The following is a 27,687-nucleotide window of genomic DNA, read 5'->3' on the forward strand; positions in this document are numbered from 1 at the left end:
CTTTGTAGGTTGGACCCTTGCTTGAGGCTCTTGGAGAAGACTCCTCCCCCAAAATTGGGACTTGGCAAACCAGGGTTCACACCAACTTCTTATAGACTATTGCAAAATTCTGTAAGTATTTCCTTGATCTGCGTACAGATCCAACAGGATTAACTTGACATAATGTATTTTTATTTGCTGTTTCTGGGGAGGCAGAGGAAACTATATTTGCGATTTTCTTTCAATAAACTCTTTTGGTCAGATTTTGGGTACTTTAATCAAACAGAAAATATCATGTCAGCTTGTTGGCTGACTGCCATTTCCTAATTTGTTGTTCACTTTGTATTATCCATGCTCTGCCAATACACACCTGTTAAATACAGCTGCAGATACTCATTATGTGTACATTTTGTTGGCGTGATCTCCAGCTTTCTATAGAGACTGCACTTGGCACATTTTTAATTCAGATGACAGGTCCAATAATCAGTTGCTTTGTCTGGGTCATTCCTATGGAGAAAAATTTCCCATGAACCCCATTTGTATAAATTTTTCTAATTGTGAAATAGAGGAAGGTTGCTGCATCACTGGCCTGTGACGTGATCCCGAAAGAAATTTATGGCATCATATACCACTGAAAATGCATGCAAGTAAGCTGATGTGCAATGATCAAATGTAATTGCTGCTTTTAGAATATATGTCCTTCAGAATACATTTCTGTGCCTTCCTTTTGAATGTTTGATGTTTTGTACCCATCTTTCTCCTTTCATTGCTATTACTTCTTTTCCTTTCTGGTAACTATAACTCTTCTTAATTTAATACTGTATGAGCTCTTACTTAATGTACTACGTTTACCTTTTTCCTTTGGCTCTTTGTTACAAATCAAGACTTCCACAGGCCAGGCAGCACCACCCCTTGTACCTCTTTTGTACTTGTACTTGCCTTGCCCTTGGGCAGTTTTTAGTTCGTGTAAGACTGGTTCGAATCCAGATAATTCTAACTTTTTTTTTTAAGTCAGATTTCCTCAGGCACTTTATCAAATGCTTTGCTCAGCTCCAGTTATATCACATCTGGCATATTCCCATTTGTCCACAGACTCCCACATGTTCTTCCCTGCTAAGGCAAGAGTCAATGGAGCGAGCAGAAATTGAGGAAAGTTTCCATGAAGAGAGGGCTGCTGCCTCCTTCTGCTGAGGTTCTTCCTCTGGAGTTTTCCTTGCCCTTGCTTCCTTCTCCTTGTGCTTTCTTTGCAGCAAAATAGTTTATATTTCTATTAAAAATAGAAATATAAATATGTTTCCTGTTTGTCATCTTTGATTCTTTCCCAGGTCCCCAATAGCTATTCTTGCTCTGGTGGAATCCATATCCCTGGGTTAGGAATGACGTGCATTTCTGCGAGGTTGGGATAAACCAGTAAAACAAATCTCTGTCACCTGAAAGTGTTTGCACTAGAGGTTTGGAAAGTGGACACAATGTGAGCATGTATGATTCTCATCGTCGTTGTAACTCAGTTTAAACAATTGTCTTTGCTTTCATTTTTCCTATTACTGGAAGCTTCAGGGTGCCATTTTCTTTTGGGACTTCATATTCTTTCATCACTACAGAGAGCATTTATCTCTGCCTTTTTTGAGCTTAATTGTCTTTTGGTTGCTTTTCATACTAGTATTTGTAATTGGCACCTTTGCAGTCTGAGCAGCTACTAGTACTGAAAAGCTGAGTATGTATGACTAGTATGTTGCATAATATAAGTATTGCTATAGATATGTTCTTTTGTGCTGCTGCTTTTTACCATTACCTGAGACTCTTGAGTCTGTCATTTTTTCTCTTTTTCTTCATAAATGTGATAGCCAGTATTAACCCTTTGTGTTTCTCCTGCCTGTATTGTTCTCTGTGATCTCTTCACTTCAGCCTATGTGCTTTATCTTGAGCGCACCTGCTTTTTGAGTCCCTGCAATTTCTGCAAAAAGAAATTGAGCTGTCTTCTATTTTTTGTTGAACTTTATTGTTCATGCAGATATGGGACTGCCAGGCTGTATATCTTCCATATCACCGTTATTCCTCTGGGAAACATTGTGGACCATCTGATGAGAGAATACATTTTAAATGTGTAGCACAGAAGCAGTTTTGTGCGATTTCAACTCTCTAGAGTAACTAGATTCAAATACCCAGCTGTCATGTAATACAGCAAGATAGCAGGAAGTTATTCATGCATTCAAATTTCATTTCATTTTAAGTGCCCAGAACAAATTAATATATTTTGTACACAAAGGCCATATATTTCTATGTTGAAGTTCCTAAAAGTTTAAACTTGAAACGGTTTGTAGGCATCTACAGAACTGGTTTGGTCCATTGCTGAGGTTCTCAAAAAAGCACTTCAGATTTTGGTGACAAAATGTAGATGGAAATTCCACTAACTAGACTAGTTTTAAGAATTTTTCCTTTTGGGCCAAATCTGCTGTTACTGAACTCGACAGTCATTTAGCCCTTAGATTAAACAGGCCCAAGAACAGTGCCTTAAAAATGTGGCCCTACTTTATATTAGATGTACGAATTATTCATATATATTTCACACTTCTGTGAAGATGTCTTTTTACATTTTTATTCAGTATCTGATGAAAATATCAGGGTTTGAAAGTTCTGCAGGATTCCCATGTTGGCTGCAGGCAGATCTCTGTGCCAGACATGCTGTACAGTCTTGTTTTTTAAAAGAAGAAATGAATATAGTTATTTATGTCCTGGTAAGTGCTTCTGGCCTCTAATAATGCCTGTATGTTGAGATTTCTCATGGGCTTTACTCTTCAGCTTGTCCTTTCTCTGAACTCCCTCAGCAATTCTTGCATTTTTGTGTTTGTTGATCTCTGAGTTCACTAGGATTTGGATCCACAATGCAAGTCAAATATTTCAATTTAGGAGTCCCCATTTATTAAAGAAAACATATATATCTATATATATCTACATATATAGAGAGAGGTATATCTCAATCCTACCATTGCTTTCAAACAGCTTTTTGGCTCCAGTATATTTGTATGGAAGGCAAAGCTGTTTTCCTGTTTTCTCCTAACATGTCCTTGGAGTGAAATGTTTTGCAGAGTTGTAGATAGTAGGCTATTAGGTCTTGCATGTCTTGCTTTCCATTGTAATAACCCACAGCCCGAACATTTATTCCTTGGAGTCTTCCACTTAGGTGCCTTAAGAAAGAGGGCCGAATTCAATGAATTACTTAAGCCTGACAGAGATCTAAGTCTGCTGAAATAACCTGGGCACAAAATTGCATTTACATGGTAGTGAATCTGACCTTAAAACTGTCCTAAAAATAAGCATTTTCTAAGCATTACACAGCTCACCTAAAAGCTAAGAGCTACGAAATAGTGGCACATGGTACGTTGTTAAATGTTGTTAAAAACAACTTTGTTTACAGTAGATTTATGCTTATATCTGCCAATGCTGAATCTGCACTCTGTGTTTCTCATCAGAGAATATAAACTACAAAAGTAGTATATACTTTCTGTGAAAAGCCTTTGAAGCTGTTCTGATTATAGTAAGTGTACCTGTTTCCATTACACAGAGTATTGCACAGTGCCTGCTACGGTTAGCTACTCACTGTACTAGCACAGGCGTAGGCATTGCAGAGGGGGAGGAACACCAGGCTTTATTTGCTTTTTTCCTAGAAAGCCTGACTTTCTGGGCCGTACTCATTTATTCCATGTGTTTGGGTCAGGCATGGTGAAAAGGGAGAGAGAGCTGACGGTTTGTTTGCATTAAAACCTCGCCTTGGTTTAACTAATTCAAACCCTGGCCTGCAACCAAAACAAGAACGTAGGTGTTGATGCACTTTCAACTGAACCAGTTAAAAATGTCCAGCTTCACTATCTAGACAGCCTGAAAGGGAAGTACTTTTGCCCCTTTTCTACTGCAAAGAGAATCCTCTGCGCTGTGTGATCGATAGGAGCCGTTCCTGGCACCTTGGCGCAGAGCCATGCCTGAGCACCACTGAATAGACTTGTGGGTGGAGATAATTCCTAGAGCTGTTGCCCAGTTTATATTGTAAAATAGCTCTTCTGCGGGGCAATTTCTAGTACGCTGCATTTCTGCTGTGCTAGCAAAGAGGACCCTGAAAATAATACGGTTGTATAACTAATTAATATTATAATACTCTGTAAATGTACAAATGTGGCAAACGCCAAAGGAGGAAAAAGAAAGTTGACACAGAGAATATGAAAATTTAGCCTGATTGTGAAGAAACTTTTCTTGGCACTTTGTAAGACTATCAAATAAGCTGTGAAAGGAAGTCTTCCCATCAATCTTATCATTTTAAAGCAAGTCACAAATCAAGGAAAGCAATCAGGTGTGTTCTGGAAGGAATCATCTGTGCTCTCTGGGAACGGGTGAGATGACCTAAGAGCTCTTTTGTGCTTCTGATTTTCACGCCTAACACAGCCATTGAGCCTTTGCCTTTAAAAAGAGAAATTGAAAATTAAATTGCCACATGGAAGAATATACTTGTCTCACTTTTGTAGGGTCTAATTATTATAGAAATGTATTCTTCTGAGAGCTTTTTCACATTTAATGTGAAAAGGCACCACACAAGCAAGCGTGGGACTCTGGATGGTGCAGCCCACAGAAGAGGCGTTTGCTCTGGGGGCTCCCCAGGAGTTAACAAACCCCAGCTGCACCACGGCTGCAGCCACCGTGCTGTCGGGTTGCTGCAGCCTGGGGACGCACTCTCTAACGGCCCCAGGATCGACAAGTCCAGGCAAAGGAGAAGCGACACCACAGACCCGCACTTGACAAATGATGATCTCTCGAGTTCAGTGCAGCTAAGCCCTGAATCTGAAAGAATCATGGATGCCCGTCTCGTGGCATGTCACGTGTGCAATGAAAAAGAGTTTCTCTGCAAAAGCAGTTAGAAGTATGGAACATTGCGTTTTTGATTTTACGTCTTGTCCCAGAAGTGCTCTAGGTGCACCTTTTAAAGGCTTGCTTTGTCCCCATACTCATATATCCTGGTCTTTAGTTGCTCAAGAAATAAAAATACTGTGTTGTTTAACAGCTAAGGACAGAACCAGCTTAAGCGGTGGACACCAAGCTATCAGATGATAATGGTTTGTGTTTTCATCTAGCTCGTCCTGTGTCTTTTTCTGTAAAAGCAGTCTTTGGAGTGGCTTAACCACCGGACATTCAAAATTAAAATAATCTAAATTGCTTTATGCAGGATAAGACAGGAAGCGTATTTGTTTTCCAAATAAAAATGAATGAAGCTTGGATCTTGGAAATCACAGGCACAAGAACTGTCAGAGTGTCTGCAAAATCTGTGTACATATGTATGTTGGAGGAAAGCTTGTAAGGGAGTGTGGCAGTTCTCAAATTCGGGGAATATTTGATGAACAGGAACATTATAAATTGTCCCATTGGTTTTGTAGGATGGGTTTTGCATGCCTGCTTGCACCCAGTGGGGATATGGTGAGAGGAAATAGTTAAGCATTGGCAGTCACTATCCGATAAACTTCTCCAGGATCTGCTGTCACCTATTTTTTAGTGTTTTACAGAAATGTCTGTATTTATTACAAGAGAAAAATTCTAAAACCCAAGTTTATTGCTTGAAATAAGAGGCTTGAGGGGGAAAAAAGGCCAAATGCCTGAAGGCACAGAGATTCGTGAATCTGATTTCAAGCAAACAGAGAACAGTGAGTCAAATTTTCTTTATTTTTGATACCAGCACTTTCCCAGTGTACCAACAGAACTAGTGTTTTGCTATGCTGTGAGATGAACTGTTTTGGCCAGACAGGATGGAATACATACCAAAAAACTTACTAAACTTTTTTAAAATTTAAGTCTATTGTTTTTTTCTCTGTTGGAGGAGCATAAGCCAGAAGTCTGGGTTTTTTTTTGTTTTGTTTTGTTTTTTTTTGACTTTTGCCACCTAAACTTAGATTTCCAAAGGAGATCCGCTCCCACAGATCTCTTGAGTGTATGCAGTTCTCTTAAATTTTAGCAAGGTATCTTGTTTCTCTTTGGAGCAAGCAATTTGGGGCAAAATTCTCTTCTCCAGAGTTCTGTTGAAGAAAAGTGGAGGTCATAGGATGCTTGGGGGAAATGGTCATTTCATTTAGATTACTGGAGATGGAAATATTGAATTAAAGATTTTCCTAAAAGGAAGGTAAGGAAAGACACTCATCAGGCAAATAGCTTATGAGAGCTAACTTTTGATTATTCTGAGTAAAATTAGTGAATAGAGAAATAAAGCAAATATAAGACTTGTCAAAGTGCTTGGTTAGCAGGTTGGCTCTGACAGAAGAAAAAAACCCTTTTCTACTCTCATAATTATATTTTTGCTGTTAGAATCCTATATAAATCTATTGAGCAAACATTGTTAGCAATGATAGCCTAAAAGCAGGATGAATCAAATATACAATAAAATATAATTTGTAATTTGTAAGTAGAATATACAATAAAATATCTTCCAAAGCACAAACCCACAGTTAGGAAAGCTTTTAAGAGGCAGCGATCTCAGACTATTAAAGGATTTTATGGAACGACCATCAATTTTGCAGAAAGTAACAGAGTCATTAAAAGAAAAATCAAACGCGCTGCAAGCAATTTAATTCTGTTCAAGTAACGGTATACTTTAGCTGTGATAGTACTAGTGTTTTAAAGAAACGTAGACAAATAAGATATATTATTTTGACTATTCTGCCAGAACATGTATTATCAAGAAATATTAGGGGGAAAAAGAATGATACTAGTTATGATTTATTGTAAAAGATTTTAATATAGAATAAATAGAATCATTGCCTCTAGGAAATTGTCATATTCCTTGTAGTTGATTTTGAAGACCACGTGCAGTCATTTTTTAAAATATATTCATTTTACCTTGAGAAGGTTTTAGTGTATACATTACAGTGACTTGCATCTTGGTCCTGCAGTTCACCTGCTCAAACGTACTGAGGCTTCGATTAACAGATAAAAGATTAAATAAGACCATTTTGAATGTGAGCCATTTGGATTTTATTTACATAACTTTGTAAAAAAGCATACTTTCTGTACTTTATTTCTGCACTTCAAAAATTAGAGAAATGGTATCTTTCCACTTAAAAACCCAAGAACTATTCCATAAGTATTGGTAGCTATGACCTGGTACATCTATTTTGTGTTATGTATGTTTATATTTTATTTTTCTATTGGTGGTTAAGTACTGTGATTACAAGTACTGAAAAATATTTTCCTACCTTTCATCTATATAGGATATAGCACAATATATGACAGTGTGTAAAATATTTTCTCAATGAAAAGTGGAAAAAAAGCATATGTTTACAGTGTTGAGACAGATTTTGAAAAAAAAAAAAAACCCTTTAGCTCAAATGCAAATCAGTAGAAGTACTTGCATACACTGGATAATGGGACAGATTCACAGAGAGAGCAGACCATAAAAAAAAAATTTCAATATCTCAATTTTACTGCTAGACTAACAGAGACACAACAAAATTGAAGTATCCTGTTTAAGATCGGATACCAAATATCTCCCAGGCTTGGGAACAGAATCTTATTCCTGGACTGCAAGATCTTTCTGTAGTCTGTTTTTCACAGACTTAAGTGAAGACATCTTCAGATGTTAAAATCAGTGTTACATGGCCTATCTGTGTAGTTATTTTAAGGAGTAAGATGTTAGCCTTGAGGGAAGACTGCCATCAGCAAAACCACTCCCAAGTTACAAAATCAAAAACAGCTGGAACAATAAAAAAAAAAAATTATGATTGAAATAAAACAAAGCATTACTCTTCTGCGTTATGAGAACACAGCCAGTCATGGTGTTTACCTAACATTTTTCAAATTTAAACAAAACAGAAGCCAGGAAATAAAGGTTTAATGTTCCCCTCTGTGAGGTGTCAATAAACTTCCTATTTCCATTTTGATATAATGGTAAACATACTTTTCTCTCTAAAATATTCATTCTAACGTGCATTTGAACAAAGTAGCTGATGCAGCCTCCCCAGTTAGCGATGTAGGCAAACAGATTTTGTAATTTTATAGTAGAATCTTCGTTTTGTGTAGAATCCTCAAAAGAAATCAACCCTAAATAACAGAGGAGAAAGATGAGACAGTTTTAACAAAACATTGTGCCCATTCCCATAGGACAGGTCCGTTTAGAAAGACTCTCTACTCCAGAATGCGCTGTTCAGCTATTATCTAGATTTATTACATCTGCTGCAAAACGCCATGATGTTCTTCTGCCAAAAGAACTGTTATTCTTCTTTCTCAGAAACACTTGCTGAACTCCTGCAGGCTATAAACAAACTTGCATTCACATTCCCAGTACAAAACTATATAGGAAGAAACTATCCGGTACTCAGAATAATAGTGCATGGTAGAAATAAATATTCTGGTGGAAGAAGAAGGGACTTTTAAGACAAATTCCAAGCTTGTAATTCAGCAGCAGCAGCAGTCCTGCACACGTTCTCAAAGGAATATATTCTTAAGGGAAGGTGAAATACGATTTTCAAACCAAGTTTTTTCTATACAGAGTGTCAGAAACCTGAGACAAGTCACATTTTTTCTGATCATTTATACTACTGATTTACGCATTGAGAATATTTTTATTACAGCAGTCAATAGTATGTAACTAATGATGGATGATGATTTCTAGAAAAAAACTGTGAAGCTTGGCTATTCTTTCATGTAAAAGATTTAAAGATTCAATTTTTACATTATAAATGTTTTCATTTAATTATTGTACAAAAAAACACTGCATTGACACATTTGTGTTTAATCTCATGTGGAAAGAGATGAATAGATTGGAATATAATTTTCTTCTACTTTTTTTTGTGCATTATCATGTTGAAAGGCTTCTATGGCTTCATAAATCAGTATGAGTTAAAATGAAATTAGTAGCACACATACTAGTAAATCCTCTGGAATTTCCATGAGAAAGTGCTGTCCTTAAGCAAAGATGTAGTTTCTCTGTAAATAAACCCAACAAATCTCTGCTTAAAGAACAAAAACAATCTTAGCTTTTACACTAGAGATGCAGTGCAACTTCCATCGTGATGTGTCACTTTTAATTCCAGTTAGAAGTCAGGTTTTAGTGCACCTACTGTTCATATATTTTCCTTGGGTTGTAAAAGTGAATGTAGGACAGGAAGTGCTAGTTAGACATCTCAGGTCTCTACATGTCTCCTGATTTTCAAACTGCAATAACTCACCTTTTGTTTTTTTTGTTTTTTTTTTTTTTCTGTTTTCTGAGAAATGAAGAGATGCCCAGTGCTGTTAAAACATGTGGGTGGATACAGTTGTAGGTTTGCTGCACCTTGCTTTCCTCAAGTGCATCAGTCCAGGATGTGGTGGCATGTAATAAAACCATGAAATAATACAATATCAAATTGATGCTATCTTCCAACTATTTTAATGAAGCTGTTTTTCACACTGATCATGCGTGAAAATAGTTGAAAAGCAGATTTTTTTTTAGACTGGGGAGCCAGACCACTGGTTTTGAGTTTTCTTTTCTTACTAATTTTTTAAAGTAGTCCTACCATTTGTGAAGTTTAATTTGTGCAGCTCTGATGCCTCAAGAGATTGTTTGTATTTTATAAAGGATAGTGTGTGTCTTTCAGTTCGCAAATGTTCTGTTTAAAAGCCACTATTCTTATAGATATATGTGTTGTATCTCCATGCGTAAAGGGATTTCTCAATGATAAGATAGCAGAAAACTGTGATTTGGTTTCCAAGGCTTTGTTTGGAGAGTCCCATGGGAAGGGATTACCAGTCAGGCAAATTAAATGGAATTATGTTTAATGGTTTTGTAATAAATAAAAGTTTTCATTACATGAGCTGAAATAATAAGCCTGTTTAGTTTAATATTCATTTTATCATCATAGCAATAATTCTTCCTGTGATCTTTAAATCAGATGATGGGATCCTTTGTATTAAAAGTTATTACAGTTTCAATTTAAGTGCCACTTGTTCAAACTGTAGATTTGTAATTGCTCTGATTATTTGTTCCCATCAAGTCCAAACCCTATGGACTTACAGAAAAAATAAGCCTATTTTAAATATTAAAAAATATAATTTCACAAAGGGTCATTCATTGCCACTATATTTATCCGTCTTCCAGTGTTTCCATGCCCTGATTTGTCTTATCGGGGAAACATCCTTGTTTTGAGCCCGTCAAAGCTGATGTGCACCTGCACAGCTTTAACTGGAAGTTTGTAAGAGTTCCAGGTGGAATCATCCAATTTTGAAGTCAATGGGAAACTCGGTGTAGTGGTGAGGGCGTAGGGCCATGTGGCCTCCTGCAGTGAGATGAGCAGTGCTTTAGCAGTGCACGCGCTGGACTGATTTCATCCCCTTTACTTCTAGCCATTTGAACACAGCCAAACAGAGAGGATCAGCCTCCATAGGCTTTGGATATAGTGAACAGGGAAAGGTGTTGATTCCAGGGCGATTCTTTGGTCTCCACTGAAGAAAATGCTGCTGCTGAGGCACGGTGGCGGTGGCCGTGTGAGCTGGTCCTTGGTGCCGGCTGACGCTGAGCGGGCGGAGGAGCTCTTGGGTTGTAGAGCAGCACCTTGTTTAGGGCTTTGGGAAGCAGCAGGGATTCAGATTGTGGCTGTCAGCTTTAGGTAATTGTGTCAGCTGATTATACAGCGTAAAAAGTGCTGTAATGGACTATTGAGCTACCTTGAATACTAGCCAGTTTAAAAAAAAAGATTTTGCATAAAGTTTTCAACTATGCAAATTCTTAGATGTCTGTGGTGTGACTCCCATCACCTCAGTTTTGACTACCTCCAGTCTTTTGGACATTAGTTCTACATTATAACCAAATACATTTAGTTATATTTAGTTGGATAAGATATTTATGAATAATCCAATGATGTCATGAGGTCCGGTGTTTCAGTTGAAATAAACACCCAGCTAATCTACTGACAAGGACACTTAACTACTAGCTGATTAACAACAAGAAAGGCACAAGCATCTGGGCAGGGTGAGAGGAGAGGGAAAAAGGTGATCCTAAAAAAAAAAAAAAAATTGCCTTCCCCCCTCCCTAAAGAAATGACTGTTACACTGTAGAATAACATACATATATATGTATACACACACAAAAACGTATATATGAACAATATAAGAAAGAGGCAGTGCAAGCAGTGGTGAAATCCTGACTCCATGAAGAACTTGCCTGTTTTTTTGAACTGTCAGTTGGTCTAATAAAAGATGCTGTGGTTTATAAACTCACAAACCTGATTTCACCTTTGACTCCGGCATGGCACAGATTTCACCACAGGATTTTTTAAATAAGCATGTTAAACTTTGGATGTAGCTATTTTAAAAACAGACCACATATGTTGCTGTTAGCCTTGCTCCTTTTATAAGGCTTCTGAAATGCAATGACAGAAAGTTAATGATTAATATGATTTTTTTTCTCCCTTTGTTCCAGGTTTTGGGTGTGTTGGGCACGTGTTTTGTATTACTAAGACACATTGAACGCATACGGAGAATCTCCAGCAGAACATATTAAGGTATGTATATGTACAAATAAAACAACTATATTTTGCCTGTGTGTTTAAGGTTTGCATACCACCAAGTTACATTACCAGTATTGCTATAGTTGCACATAAACATTTTACCTTTCCTGTCACAAATATATTAATCAATTTAATTTTAACAACTTCCTTCCCTGCAGGAATATATTTTTAAAAGTGGGTAGGAGTATGATCATCCGAACTGATGCATGTGTAACCCAGGCTAGTAATGTCTCTCTTAAGCACCTAGCATTTGAACTCTGTTGCACAGAGACAGCTAGTCTTAATTTAAAGGCTCAAGCATTGGCCATCCTACCAGCTTCCTAGATAAGCTGTCCCAATGATAAACTATCCTTACTGTAAAACATTCTTGCTCATGTCTAGCTTTTTTCCCCCTAGTTTCATTTTCCAGGCAGTGGATTGGACTGTACCCTTTTCTGCTAGATTGAAGAGCTGTCCACGGTTAGAAATTTGTTCTTCATGTGCATACTTGTAGATCTCGGTCAAGTCTCTTCTTAATCTTCTTTTGTTCATATTGGAGAGAATGAACTAACTAAATCTCTTGCTGTGTGAAACACATCTTCTGGAGGTGAATCATTGCTGAAGCACTTTCTGAAGCTTTTCCTGTTTTGCAGTGAACTGGACAACATAGTCCAATAACAGTCTGCTATGCTGTATGAAGTGGTTATAAACTTGCCTTTTTCTGATTTTTATTTTCTACTTTAGGCATCACCTTGATATAGCAGGAAAAAAAACCCCAAAATCTTTAAAGCAAATGAATCATTTCTCAGTGGATGGTGCAGTTTCAGTGATTCCTTTTACCCAGTTAATTTTAAAGATATCCCTTTGGCCTTATCAGAGACTCTATCAATAAAACTAAACATTTCTTTTTAAGCAAATGTAATCTTCTCTTTAGAATCCTGTTTTCTTTAAAAATCTTTAAAAAGTCTTACTAAATTCGTGTGAAATGTAAATAGAATTGCTATCAAATTGCTTTTATTTATTTTCTTATATTTGCTTTTATTTGTTTGATTATGAATATGTATTATAAATGCATATTCTGCCTTCATAATTATAAACACTATACATGTATAACTTTGTATAGCATATGTATTATTACATTACTAGCATTGCCACACTTAAACATTTTACCATCCTTCTAGCAATCATATTAAGCAATTATTATATAAATAGACATCAATTAGAAATGTGTAGGAATTTCAAAATAAATATTTTAAAGGAAGTGTAGATCTTAAAAATTTTAGGGACAACCAATATTTTCATTTCAGGAATAAAAACATTATGGTTAATAGCTATCTTATATCAAACAGTCTTATACCAAATTTGTTTTTCCTGAAGGTCTTAAAACAAAAATGGTTATAGAATCAAATCATTTTGATAAGGATATACTTATGGTTTCCCAGACTTCTGTCTCTGCAAGAAGGGTAAAGTTTAGCCAGCACTGGGTAAAAAAAAGTCATTCAGGTCTTCGGTTCAGGAAAAAAGTTTGCACTTAAAAGCCATCATTTTAGCAGACAGTAATGTTTCATTGAAAGTTGAGGGCTTTGCACACTATTGTTTCTCTGTAAATATGTATTTTTATATATTTCGATATGACAGTCTTCTCCTGAAAAGGTGACATACTAAACACACATCTCTAGACAAGTTTGTTTAACATGGAAACTTGAGGTTTAGAGGAAGGGACTAGTCATTATTCTAGTTATTGGTAAGAAGTGCATGCTCATTGTCTTCCTTTTCGTATAGTACATCAGCTGCAAGATTATTCTCCTTTTCTTCAATTTTAAATTAAAATATTTGACAGAAACTGAAAATGACAAAACAACCTATAAGAGGTTTGGACAGGATATACTGAGAAATATCAACTCAATTTTTAGCCCAAAGTAAGGAAAGGCCAAGTGGATAAGGAGAAAAGGGAGAGGAAAAGATATTTAGTATCTTTGGAGAGTATAAAAGATGGATGCTAACTGAAAGAAAGCAAAATAAGGAGGAAATAAGTGGCTCTAAGACAAATGATGTGAGAAGTGGATGTAGTGTATATTATCCTGCAGGAGATGACAGATGTTTCTAGCGTCAAATGAAAAAGTATTTCTGGGAGTAGAAAAATTTTACATTACATCTTCAAGAAAGGAAATGATATATAATGCAACATGGTTACACAAAAGAGCTGTCACATATGAGCTCCAAATGATACGTCAAAATACAAGACAGAGAAATGGAAAAAATCAGTAAGCAGCAATAACTATGGCAAACAACAGAGATCCATCAGCAATGTGTTTAACTGTTATCAAAGAAGGTCAAGAAATTTCACTGAGGGACCTCTCAACCACAACTGGGAAAACTATAAACATTATCACACAACCAGAAAGAAAATAAAAGAAAGTTATGGATTCTGTTTCAAACTGGAATCAAAGGCTCTCTTTTAGCAACTGTGTACAGAATAAATCATTTTCTCTTTTATCTTGTTAAGTGCACTAGATGATTAGCCAGCCCCTCCAGAGATGAGTAATGATTAGAGCTGAGCAGAAAGCCCTCTGAGCACTTGTGCCATTGTTGCTGATTATGCTTTTAGCATTGATTTCAGGAATACAGAATTTGGCCCTTTATAGCAGAATACATCCACCAGCATTTTGGGGGAGGCATGTGTGTAGAATCTATGTTGTATTTTTAATAAAATGTCTTCACCCATATTTTTCCTTTCCTTCTATTTTTCCCTTCAGATACGCTTAGCCATGGTAACAGATGTATAATAAATCACAGTTTCTCCAGATTTCACAAAGAAATTATGGGACTGCAAACCTCCAGGCTCCCCCCTCGACTGTGAAAATGCTTCCAATCACATAATGGTAATAAAGTTGGCCAGGTGGTCTTCCCATCAAAAACCATTTTTTTCCAGCCTTTTCTATGCGTCAGCTCCCTTTAGAAACATAACACTGGGATAGGGAAACTGCAGAAGAGCCTTGAGGTACACACAGAGCTAATGCACCCCATTTGTAGTTGGTAAATCCCATGGTGTTAGCTTCATGCACCACCGTGTTCTCTTATTATTCCTGAAAATCTCTCTAGGTGATCCAAGAGGATTAATGATAGTGACATCGAGGGAGCTATCACCTCCATCCCCTCTCTCCCCCCCCCCCCCCCAATTCTCACCAGATTTCAAGCTGTTTTCACTCTGCAAGTGAAAATCTGTGCACATGACAAATCATTCCTCAGGTTGCTTGGATTAAAGAATAGAAAAGAAGCTGGATAATGATTAGGTCAGAATAGCTAAATTCATTGGCTTGCAATAAATAATTGACAAGATGTGGGGAAGATACAGTCTCTGCAGTGACAAAATGATCACTGTTATATCAAATTAAAATGTTAATTTTTATCAAAGACAGAAATATTGTATAATTAAATGGAATCGTTTGCTATTGGACTTGACTGTGAATGACATTTGATTGCTTTAATTTCTGACATTGGACAATTAGATGCCACTAACATGACTTTCGAGAAAAGTAAGAACGGGAGACTTTTTACTCTACTTGAAAAATACTAGCTGGTTTTCTAAAGCCAAATCTAAGATTTCTTAGTTAGGATGTAATAAAGACTTAACGTTTCCTTTTGTATACAATTTTGCATGCTGTGTACATCCTGTGCAAACACAATAAGAGAATACATATTCGCGTGTTTTTAAAAGATTTATGTTTATACATTTGGAATACACATTTTACCAACAGCATGGAATAAGTTATATAGGTCACTGATACAACTGGCAATAAAAACTTCATACTATCCCATGCTATTTATGCTACAGATTTTATAGATAAGAACTACTGCAGAAATATTTCAGAGTGTTTTTTGAATATATTGGTCCTATTCCTTTGTTTTATTCCTTCACTTGTAGTGACATATCTTTTGAAATTATTTATACCTCTAGCATATTGAAAATGGTACTGGATAAATGTGTTCATGAGAGCAAAGAAGTAGTTGAATTTGCATGAAGGAGAGAAATCAGCTATTTCTGCAGATTCTCACATTTGTAGATGCGACATAAATGACAAGTGGGTATGTATTCACTTCACTGATAGGCTAATAACATCCCATTCTCATTATGATATATGGAGTAGTGTGAAGTTTTTATTAACATTTAGGTGATTTGGCTTCAGTTCTGAGTAAAGGAATATGCTTGAACTGTGCCTATACATCTTTATGCTGCATTGCTGTGTATTAACTGACTGTGTCTGCAGTGTATTTTTCCACACATTATTTCTTTCCCCTCCCATTTTTTGCTATTCTTTGGATTTATTAGTAAAAGGCTAATTGCCTTTGTACTGTGCATGGACACTGGCATTTTAAAACTGAATGGGGTCTCTGATATTAGGATAATGGAAATAGTAATAGCCAGATTAAATATACTGTTTCTTAATTATATATTATCTATGAACAGATGTATTTTTACAGTAATTCATTTCTATTATCAGAACTTAGTTTTTTTTAAGGAAAATTGACTTGTGCAAATGGAGGCTGACTTTCTCTATTTACCTTGAAGCAGAAAGCCGCAACTGACTCTTTCAATACAATATCCCATTATTTTATTGAAACTTGTTGTTCAGCCCAAGTTCTGCTCCTACAGAGGTATTTGGGAGCTTAATCGTGGATTCTTGGATCTTCCCTAGTAGTGATGGACATCTCGAGTTCCCCACTGACAGGTACAGGAATATGGATAGAGACTGTTTGTGTCTGTTCTCGTTGTGTGAGACTGGCTTAGTTCTTGATAGTACCACTTCAAGAACAGGAAAAAGATGATTTGTGGTGCTCTAAACTGAAAGTAACTGGGATCAGGAACAGAATCCTGCATGGAAACTGGGGGAGAAAAACCTGAGATTGAAGTTTTGCAGTGTTGTGGTTAGACCGATGAACTCTAAAGGTGTTCTCATACTTACAAAATTTTTTTGTAGCAGGAAAGACTCCTATTTTTTAAAATAGTGGACCAGTTCTTCTTTCACTGTTTAGAAACATCTCTATTCTTCTCATGCTCTCTTGAGACCACTAGCAAGTAAATGATATTCTCAGTGAATAAGTGATATTCTCAGTGAAGAAGTAAGTAAGTGCTTAACCTATTTTTCCTTGCTTAGAATGGAGATATAATAAATAATGGCAAAAGTGGTTTATTATCATTTTTACATTATGTAATTATTGCAGCAGGGAAAGTCATTACAAAGCTTTCACATTTCTGTCTTTTCATCCCATCATTTGCAATAGTCCAAACAGTTTGAAACTGCTCCTCTCTCAGGAGAGATTTGTGGAATTAGCTGAAAGTCTTTTCTGCATTAGACTTGGACTTCCATCTTTTATTTTTGAGAAATAACTGGCAAACTCCAGTAAAGGCAAATTCTCTGGGCATGGGGTCCTTTTCTTTGCATAGCTTTGGAAAAGAAGGGCATATTTCCTTCTAAAATTCTCATATTGCCCAAATCTGAAAAGGCATTCAAGACAAATTTAGAGGTCGTCAGCCTTCATGTGTCAGTAAGGGACATAAAATCTCACACAGAATGTCGATGACCTTTTAAATTTAAGGAAGAAAAATAAAGCAGGAAAATTATAATAAAACCTCAAAGTAAATACATTTTCAGACAAGGGCTGTTCTGCAAGACCATTATACAGAAGAAACACCAAGAATACCTTTAAGTAGATAGCTTGATTGTGATTTTATTCAACTGTCTTGTTTATGGGCAGAATATGATCCTGGTATTTCAAACTGTCTGCAAAAAAGTCATGAAAAAATAATGAGTCTGGTTACTCAATATAGGATAATGAATACTGTGGCTCATAAAATCACAGGAAATCATCTAAAAAAAATCTGGAAAAGTGATGTGCAATTATGGCAGATTTCTGCAGCAAGGAAAAAGTCATTTTATGGTTCTGCTATGCATATGTTTTGCTATGCAGATGATTAGTGTTGTGCAAATATTGACCTTTTTGCTTTTCTAATCTAATTGAACAGCTGGAAATATAATTGTCTTCGGTCAACATAAAATGAATTACTTTAGCCCCTTCTATTCTTTTTTAAGAAGTATCTTTATTTGGGTTAAAAAGAAAAAACAATTTACACCTTTTTTAACTTTCATAGACTTAGAGGTACTTCAAAATAAACTGACATTTTGAAAATGTCAAAAGAAATATTTTGACTTTTAGAAGGACTTCTGAACATGTTAATTTAATAAAGTTGACATGAATTCATGAATTATTATAGCTGATGCCAATATGAAATTTTTGTTTCTCTATATTTTTTGCCAGTTGTATCAATTGTGCACATTTGTTTCTACATCAGTAGAAATAATTAAAGATTAAGTAATTACTGTTCATTAATTGATGATCAACAAATATTGCCAACAACACTGGTAACTGAGCCAGAATTATGCTAATTAACATAAAGAGAGGAAAAAAGCCTGATATTTGAGGAATATGACGTCTCCATTATGATGTGCACAAGAATACTTTGATTTTAAAATACTTTCTTATATACTATCTTAAGACAGATTCCTTTAACTGTTATTAAAATCATTATGCCAAGCAGGACATGAAATAGTAAGGTTATTATCAGGCATCTGTATCCTTTCTTGAACAAAATCTACTGTCCATGCGTGCAGAGGTGTTGGGTTTGGCTTCTAGGAGCTGGAAAGTCTGCAAGGTTTGTAAAGATACAAGGACCCTTAAAATGGCACTGGAATTAGTGATAGAGGAGTTAAAATATCAAGTGGTCTTTGATATTGAGCTTGGCTAAAAACAAATTCTTTAATATGGTGAACAATGGTACTTTCCTCGTAGGTCCAAAGTTTCAGCAACAGCAACACCACAATTTATGGTAGTCAGTATTTGTTCAGGATTGTAGCAGACATCTTGAAATTCAAAACCGTGAAAGTTTTGTGAGAAATAAATGTAAATTACTTCAGGTCTGTGGTTCAACCAGGACTCACTGAATAGTCAGCTTTGTACAAGTCAGCTTTGCTTTAGAGAAAGATTTTGCTGAAGTCATTTAAGAAACAGCTCAGTTCACTCAGCCCAACTGTACATTCAGGACTAGATTCAGTTGCCTGAACATTAGCATCTGTATGGTATCGCAGACATTTGCCCGGCACTGTGAGGACCTACACGTGAGAGAGGACTTGCAGGGGAGCCTTTCTTTGCTCACTGTCTGCTTGAGGCCAGACAGCGTGTTAGAGAACCTCAGTGATCACTAAATGCCGCACTTCAGGTGATGTTCCAGGTTGAGTAACTCAGCTGCCTCCTGCAGTTTCTTCTGTACTCTTTCTAATACGCTGACATCACTTTTGATTTTGCTGAATTCTTATTCTTACATGATTCATACAAAGTGTAACTGTCAGCGGGTAAAATGAGCATCACCTAACTTTATAGGCTAAATTGTCAAAGCCAAGCACGGGGAATTACACTCACCAGTGCTGTTAGCAATAATGCTGTCAAACAGGAAACTCCTTGTCTACTGCTTTAAAGTTATTATTTTATTCTTCTTGTTAATTCAGTTGTGGAGTCTCTCCAGACTAAATGGTGATGCTTCAAATCAGTATATACAATTCTGGAAATAGGAAAGGATGTTAGTTGCTCTATTCAAATTAGGTCTGATAATAAATTTTTAAAAAATCACAATTTAATAATAAGTATAAGAAGGGGAAGGACTTGTTATTCTTTTAGTGTTATTACAGGTGTTTTATCTTACTTACTAACTTGAAGAGTCAAAATAATTTAGGTTGGAAGGGACCTCTGAAGGTCCAATCCTTTGCTGAAATAAGGGGCCATCTGAGATCAAGTTGTGCAGGGCCATGTCCCGTTGGCCAGGACAGTAGACCCATAGCCCCTCTGGACGCTTGCTCCGGTGTGTGATTACTGTCGCTGAAAAAAATTGTTTCCTGGTATCAGGTCAGAATTTCCCTTGCTGTGACATATGTCTGTGGTCTCTTGTCCTACTACTGTGCACTTCTGTGAAGTGTTTGGCTCCATTTCTTCTCTACCCTCCCACTAGGTTCATGAATACAGCAACAAGATCCCTCCTTAACCTTCTCTTCCTAAGACTGAATAAATCCATTTTTCTCAGCCTGGAAACTTACAGGGAAATTGAATTACAAGTGGAATACAAAATGTTCTAAAGAAAGGAAGAGACAATATTTAACCAGGCCCAATTCATCCAAAGCTGTTTTTCAGTACATTAGCCATGGGCAGCAGAAAACAGCATTTCTTAATCTTGCATTACTATGCACAAGAATTGCACTGCGATTACTTTGTGATTGCAGGCAATGGAACACTTAATTTTGTCCATGACACTATCTCTGCGCATTCGTATGCCCTGGCTCACGTTGCTCATGGCTGTGGAAATAGGGGGAAAAAAAAAAAAAAAAAAAAAAAAAAAGACTTCTCATGAGAGTTATGGTCTGTGTATCAGTCCTGGACCAATAATCAGTTTTTCAAGTTTTGACCAAATTAAAAACACATAATTTCAGCCCTGATGATTACTTTTGGGAAGAAAGGACAGAAGACGAGGGTGACTTTGTTTGTTTTTTAAACTTAAACTAGGGGAAACAATGTTGCTGTAGTATTAAAATGCTGAAACCTGATGTTTCAACTGCTTTAATATTTTCCCATGTTCTTGTGTCTCACTAAAACTGGCAGTTTGTGAGTTCTCAGTGAGTTCTCATTTATTTAAAATCTGCACTTTTTTCTTATGGTATTAGACAACAAGAAAGCAGCAATGTCAACCACTAGTACTACTACTGAGTGAATCCTAATCTAGTAGGTACTTTTTTTTTAAAAAAAGGAAAATTTAGGAAAGTTTTGCAATGATCATGCCACTCAAATCATTTCCCCTCAATTGCATTTTCCTACTGTTCCTTCAGGGAGTATCCTTTAGGATTATGTCACACAAATTAGCCAAAGTCAGTTCTCATTTAAGAAGAATTTTCTTTGGTGCTTAATATCCTCTAAGAGAAACTTATTTCCCTTTTAGGAAGGTACAGACTTTTCTGTTTGGAAACATAATGCCTAACTTTAATTCATCTCCTTCTTCAATTCACCTGACTTCTGCAGATACCTTTCATCAGAACCATTGTATAGAGGATTTGCAAGAAATGAATATCCTGAGAGTGGAAGTTCATTGTGTTCTTGCAGAGAAATGGAAAGTCATTTGACATAACAGTGAGAGAGAGAACTGTGTTCTCCTGTCATTCGAACCTCCTGTTTGAATTCTTGAGAGGAACACAACAAGGACAATTAAGGATAAGAAGTCATCACGTGTATGAAAAAATTGTCAGGTAGTATTAGCAGAGAACTTAAGTTTTTTTCTGAAAACCGTTTTGCTCTTAGCAGTTCAAGGAGTTAACAAGTGTTATTTTATTCCTATAACCATCAGGGAATGAAGGGGAATCTAAGAGATTTTTTGATCATATAAAAGAAATTTGCTCTCCAGTCAGCTGTGAGTTGAAAGCAGCTCATAGCTCACGAAGATGTAGAAGATCATCAGTAATACTAAGGAAGCAATTTCTGTCACTGATGCTTGTGACTGACAGAAAATTTTTCTGGGACAAATGCACTAGAACATTATATGGCATTTCATAACCCACCGTCATGTAAGATACAGAAGCAATCCACTATGTAACTGTGCTGTTTTGTCATGAATCTGTGGATTATTTTTTACTTGTTTTACTTTGCCAGATTTTATGTTTTAAAATGAATTTTTATCATTTGTAGAGGGAAAGAAAAGCTATAGAGCTATTAAGATGTCTGAGATCATTGTAACTATTTAAGTTTAGCAGTGTTATAGAGGAAAAAAATCTCTTTCTTAGTGATATATTAACTTTTATTTAAAAGATTGCTAATTGGACCAGACTGAAATTTATATTGTAAATTTATCACTACATGTTCTGCACTGACAGAGCCCTTCTGTAGGTTGTTTATATCTGAGACAAAAGCTGTAAACAAAAGTTTCTGACAGAGTAATTGTTATTCTGTTATTCTAACAGAACAATTCTTAATTCAGTAAAGCAGCTCGATCAATTTTCTCTGTGGTGGAAAAATATACTTATCTTCCTGGTTAAACACATTTTTGCTAGCCAGAATGTTTTTCATCCCAGAAAGAATAAGAATAGAGCTTATTTGGGAACTCAAACCTGTCTGTTGCAAGATTTAGAAACAATGCAGTTTGATTGTCTTAATGTGTTGTTGTTATAAAATAATAACAAGAAGAAATACTAGTTTTACACATGACATTTCCCTTTTCACATGCAGAAAAATAAAGTCAGACAGGGTGATTTTTATGCTTAAATTCAAATATTTTCAAAATAAATCAGATGTGAGTTATTGTAGACAGGGTAAGCAATATTTCCTTTTCTGGTAATTAAAATACCCAGTGGATTATTTAATGTATCTTCAGCGTCCATGTGAGAAGCAACTTGTATTCCTCATTAAGCTTTCACAAGATTTAAACACGTGATCATTTTTTAGAGATTTATTTTGAAGAGATGCCTTTGATTTTAATTATGTAATTGCACAGTACTTTTTATGGGTCTATTAATTGCACATTACAGATATTTCTGGAAATTAATCTAGTTTAAATAGTGGAAGAGATTGATGTCTCTGTGACTGTTGCTTTCTTTTTCTGTGGAAAGTTTGGATGAGGAAAAAGATTCCATGATGAGAAGGGGTGGTCTCTTGATTAATGTTATTATGAAACTGGGCTATATATCTATCTTTCTCCTTGGGATCAATATTGTGATAGCTGCTCAGCACTTGTAGTTTGTCTCCTTACTGGTTCCCATTTTGGTCTTGAGGGTGTCATTTGCACAAACTGTGAGCATTCATAACTGAGGATTAATTCTTTGGAAACTGTATTTTTAACGAATAAGGTGCTATGTAAATCAAAACTGCAAGAAAAGCCAGGCCCTCATCATCTCAAATTGGGCCCCTGAAATTAATGTTGTGTTTTTACTCTTCGTGAGCATAGATTACTTTGTACTCCTACTTCATAAGAAATATTGCAAAGATAAACTCATAACTCAAAGTTCAAATCATAATTAAGACTCTCAAATATATCTGTGCTAAAACCAGAGAAATAAAATGATACCTAAGCGCTGGAAACTACCTCACTCAGTTACTTGAAACACTCAAAATCAGCAACATGGAGATCAGAATGAGCTAATGTCCTTTTCCAAAAAGCAGTCATTTTTAGTTTCAGATATGAGGATAATGTTGCTCACACAAAGAGTGATTGGAGAAGTAATAATTTCTTTAGTGGAGTAGCATTTGAATAATGTCCTGTAAATAAACCGTGGGGACATTCACTAAATATTGTGAAGAAAACAAAATTCTCAATAACTACTCATTAAGTAAGCATCATCCCTTCTGTGCACAGAGTGATGCAGCTATCCTGGGGAAAAAATAGTGTATGATTCTTTAATTAAAGACTGTCTTGTAACGCACACACACAAGGCAGACAATTAAAGATTTTATCAGCATCTTAGTTCTACCTTTTCTTGAATTCTCAACACTTGACAGTGAATTCTTAATAATAATTTTATAGGACAATTGGTTAATGTTTGTGAGAATACTCATATGGAAATTTTCCTAATCATTCTTTTTAATTTGCAGCTTGCAGATATATCTTTTACTCTTGCTTCAAGAAATTCTGACAGTGAATTTGGTGGGCGTTTTACCCAACTGTTGCAACATTGGACACTCTAAAGGAGAAAGAACAGGTACAGTTTTGCTGCATGCTTTAAAAAAAGTCTTATTAATTACAATGATTTTCTTCTGGTTTTATGCAACAGAGAGCTCAATGCTATTGATTTTGAGAACAAAGTAGATAGGTTTGCTGATTACTATTACAAAATGAAGACGTTTACCAGCTATTCAGCTTGCTAATCTATTTCCTTTGCTTGGCAACTTGGAAGGAATAATCTACACTGTTTTGCAGAATATGCAGATTTGCTTTCTGTTTTTCACATTACACAAGTGCTTTAGAATTATTTTCCAGAAAATGCTGCCTCTTACACAAATTCTATAGCAAAAGCACATTCCTTACCAAAGCATGCCACTTTAATTAGCGATTTGCTAATAGTCTGTCATGTGTAAACTACTGTGTAGCAAAGGAAACTGTCATCTGAGAGCGTATTACTGGTTTGTGATAGACTCCAAATAAGAATTCTGAATTTTGGTCTGGACACCGGTGATCTGAAAGCAGACAAAAATGAGGATTTAAACAGCAGGCTGTGGCTTTATTAGCTTAGCATATTTAGTATTTTAAATGGGTCTAGAGTGGGGAGACTGAAATCCGTGCTCCTGCTTCAGAGGCAAGATCTACCAACAGAAACCCAAGCTCATTTTAGTTAAGGACTCACAGGCCTAAATTAGGCCTTTAGAGCTCAGCCACAAAGTCTAATGATCTCAATATGCCTCTGCAAAGCACTAAGTGTTAAATCTGCATTCCTATACTCTAACAGAGCTGTATCTCTGGGATTCATGAGGATAGAAAAATCCTCACTGGTTTCTGGACTGGTCCTGGTCCAACTGGAAAATCTTTCTTGTCAACAAGAAGACTTCAGTGACCTTTGCGAACAGCCTCCTAAACTTTTTAATAGGCAGGAAGGTGAATTTGGCAGGTAGAGCGATCCAGACTGTTAAAAAAGCTGGAAAAAGGGGAAGTGGGAAATGAAAGTAAGTGGTTGTTCAGTGCCAGTTTCTCTTTAGCTGGCTTTTGGGGGAGGAAAAATCCTTGTAAAACTGGAAACTTTCAGGCATACGTGTGCCTTGTCCTTTATGTAGGCTGCTTGTCATCCACAGTCTGATCAAATGTCCTTGGATGTGGGTCAGGTGCAAATCTTATGAGAAGGCTAAGGGGTCTAAAGATCCCTGTTTAATGCTGCCTCTTGGGATATGCACTGCAGCGGTAAGTGATAAGGTAATGTATCAATGCAGTCCCTTCCCTTCGATATGTCTGCTTCCTCATTGGTCTGGTCTATGAATGATATTTTTTATTTTCTTGTGTAAACTAGAAAATGCCTAGTCACATTACAGATTGCAAGTAAATGTGTTAAATGAAATGGCTTCCCAAAGCTGAACCTTTTTTGGGGCGTATGGCGTAGAGCTCAGTTGTTCTTTCTGGGGTTTCTTGAAACCATGAACCTCCAAGAGGGAGAAGCATGTTCATCCAACAGGAAGCAGTATGAATGAGGCATGAAGGCCAGTTTTGTGGTGTTTTTCAGGAAAGGATTCAAGGCTACATCTTCATTTCAACTTACGTGCTAGTGTGTCTTCAGGGATACCTCTGAGGTGTAGGTAGTATAATTCTCCCCAGGAGATAAAACCTTGAGAGTATCTATATTTTAGAGAGTACTTGCAGTACATTTGGATTCAGGGAAACCTGAGTCAATCCCACTGCCACCATTTATCCCATCTGCACACTGGTATTAGACTTTCTTAACTGAATTCTAATCATTCAGAATACCTAGGAAGTATAGGTAAACAACTATAATCTTTAACCACTCACAGTATCAAAAATACATAGGTTTCAGGGACAAAACCAGACTAGATTTGTGCAAGTCAAACACCTGCCCATTTGAAAGGAAATAATATGTTTATTGATACCCTCAGTGTCAAGTAGCTGCTAAAATGTTTTGTGCAAAGGCATATTTTCTAGGTGAAAAATTATCAAAGTTCTAGAGGGAAGAAAGAAATTGTCAATTTTGAAATCCAGCCAGTACTTCCATAGAGTAATATACAAGGCTGCCTTGTTCATTTGGCCTCATAATTTGATGGAAAAATTTCAGGGGAATTTAAAGAAGTCAGAGATGCCGACTGAATGTGAACTTAGAGGTGCATGGATATCCTGTAGGCATTGCTGAAATAATAAACCCACCTATACAGAACAAAAAAGGGAAGACTTTTTAGCATATTTTTCTTATAACATTTACTATCTTTACTAAAACCAAAGATTCATAGCAGGTAATTTAGCGTAATCATAGTTTAAAGCTCTCTTTTCTTTTGAACACATTGTGCTCTTCTGTCAGTTTTCCCTTTGATAGCGTGATGGCTTTATGTAATTTTCATGGATAGTTTTTATTGAAAGGACATTTAAAGCCTGTGTTCCCCTATCACTGACTGTATTTTTACTGTATTTTAAAAGAAGTGCTGAGCACAGCACTTTTATTTAAACAAATAGAAATCAATAATCTGTTGTTGAATTGCTGGGAAATTTTGATGGCTTGTAATTTCATTTCAGAATCCTATTTGGTACAAAAAAGTAAAAAAAAAATATTTTTGGTGCATCTTGTTTGTAACTACTTTTTCCTCCTTTTTTCTCACTTATCAAAATTGAAAAGCTTTATCTATGACTCGAAAAAATAGCTAGGAAACCTTAGAAAGGCTGGAAATGTAAAATTTATGTTAGATTTTTAGGAAATGACTACTATATATTTTTAAATCAATATTAAAGCCATTCTCTTAAAAAAATAGTCAGTGTTAAATGCAGTGGGAAATTTGCACATTTATAGAGGCCAGATCTTGGCAGGAAGATGCATCACGCAAACACAAGAGCAAAGCTTATCTGTAAGTGGATAAAATAATTAGCTGTGACTAAGGATCTGCTAAGGGTTCATCATGAAAAGATTCACAGGATTTCTAAAGTAAAGAAAAAAATGATTTGGATAACATTGGAAGATGAGCTTATAATTTATAACTAGCCTTTGAATATTCAAGAATTCTTGAAAAATGATTCATTTAATATTTGTGTAGAAACTGGAAATAGTTTTAGCTTTTTATACATATCCTTGTATCTAACAGCTCAGGGCTGTTAGAATCCCTCTCTAGTGAGAAATTATTCATTTTTTACTTATTGCGGTTAAATGGAAGTGTTCTGAAGTTGTAAAACACTTAAATATATTGTTCCCTCAGTATCCTGCTTTCATTCCAGAGCTGAAATGCCAGATACTAAGCTTCAATTTCTGTTCTAAATTTGTTTGCGTGAGAAGGAGAAAGTCTCAGGAACATGGTCAATACAATCATACATGAACTGCATTTCAGGAGGTGAATGAAAGGCTTAAGTGTGTGCAATAGTATTTTATGTTGATATATGTAGGTCAGGATAGTTCGAAGTTACTGTTTTATTCTTTGATTTTCAATATCTTATCCATACTATTTTATTCTTTGATTTTCAATATCTTTTCCAAACTACTTTGGAACTTCTTTGATTTTCCCTTTGGGTGGAAGCAGCAGAAGTACCCATTTGTTTATTACCTTTATTAACCTTACAGATCAGTAGTGGCAAGAGGACAGGAACTGACCCCACAGTTACTAAGACTTCAGTTTAGGTAAACAGATGCTATCAATATTATTGAACCATAAGTCTGTTGTAGTGCCTACAGCATACTCAGCACATTTGTAGGTGAAAAAGGACAGCTGATCAACTGCTAGATAAATGGAATAAGAGAAATTATCGCAGTCATAATGAAAGTGATTACAGCTGCTTTCCTTATGGTATTTGGTCTAACTTCTCACACTTTCCTTGCACATACCTTTGCTATCTCTTCTGTGCCATTGAGGTTGCACCCACAACATTTCTTGGTCCTTCTGTTGGCCACACAGAGAGCAACAGATGTTACTTTTCTTTTGTTTTTTTCCTAAAGAGTCTCTGTGGTTCAGAGAGAGAGACATGATGCCTTTTGCCATAGCTCTCCTGATCTGTTTGGCCCTCTTTGTGCTGAGTCCCATTAAAAGCTAAAGGAATTATGTTTCTTGCTCTGATAAATGCATCAAAATTTCTTTCCAATTTTGAAATAGACAGTCTGATACAATATATGTCTATCTCTGTCTGTCTGTATATAGTTTAAGTACCCTTACCTACCACCCATGCACTTTAACGCACTTGTGGCGTGATCTGCAAAAGACCTTACCAGTTCATGTGGCTTCGCTGTGTTTGCAGCCTGCGTCGTGAAAAATGATCCTGCAGACAGTGCTGAAAATGGCCGTGCTATCTCGCTCCGTGCCAAAGGCGTTTCGTTGACCTTTCTTCAGTACCTCCTTGCTGAGAAGTGGAAGCTCCTGGGCTCTGTCCTAAGGCACGGTACAGCACAGCACTCTCACTAAAGTTACCTTCTCCAGCACAGTTTTAAACCCTATTTCAGAAGGTGGCATGTATTAA

General features: G+C 36.2%; 1 long non-coding RNA gene across 1 annotated transcript; it reads left to right on the forward strand.

Annotated features, from left to right (window-relative positions):
• LOC135324311 (uncharacterized) lies at nt 1-27,598 on the forward strand. The gene is made up of 9 exons (XR_010385678.1): nt 1-111; nt 11,402-11,483; nt 14,225-14,350; nt 15,427-15,554; nt 16,039-16,198; nt 20,586-20,809; nt 23,142-23,248; nt 24,315-24,450; nt 27,469-27,598. It is a non-coding gene; the product is annotated as an uncharacterized LOC135324311 (long non-coding RNA).
• Nucleotides 27,599-27,687: the final 89 nt, after the last annotated feature.

The sequence above is a fragment of the Dromaius novaehollandiae genome, chromosome W (assembly GCF_036370855.1).
Source record: "Dromaius novaehollandiae isolate bDroNov1 chromosome W, bDroNov1.hap1, whole genome shotgun sequence".
In the NCBI taxonomy this organism is placed as follows: Eukaryota; Metazoa; Chordata; class Aves; order Casuariiformes; family Dromaiidae; genus Dromaius; species Dromaius novaehollandiae.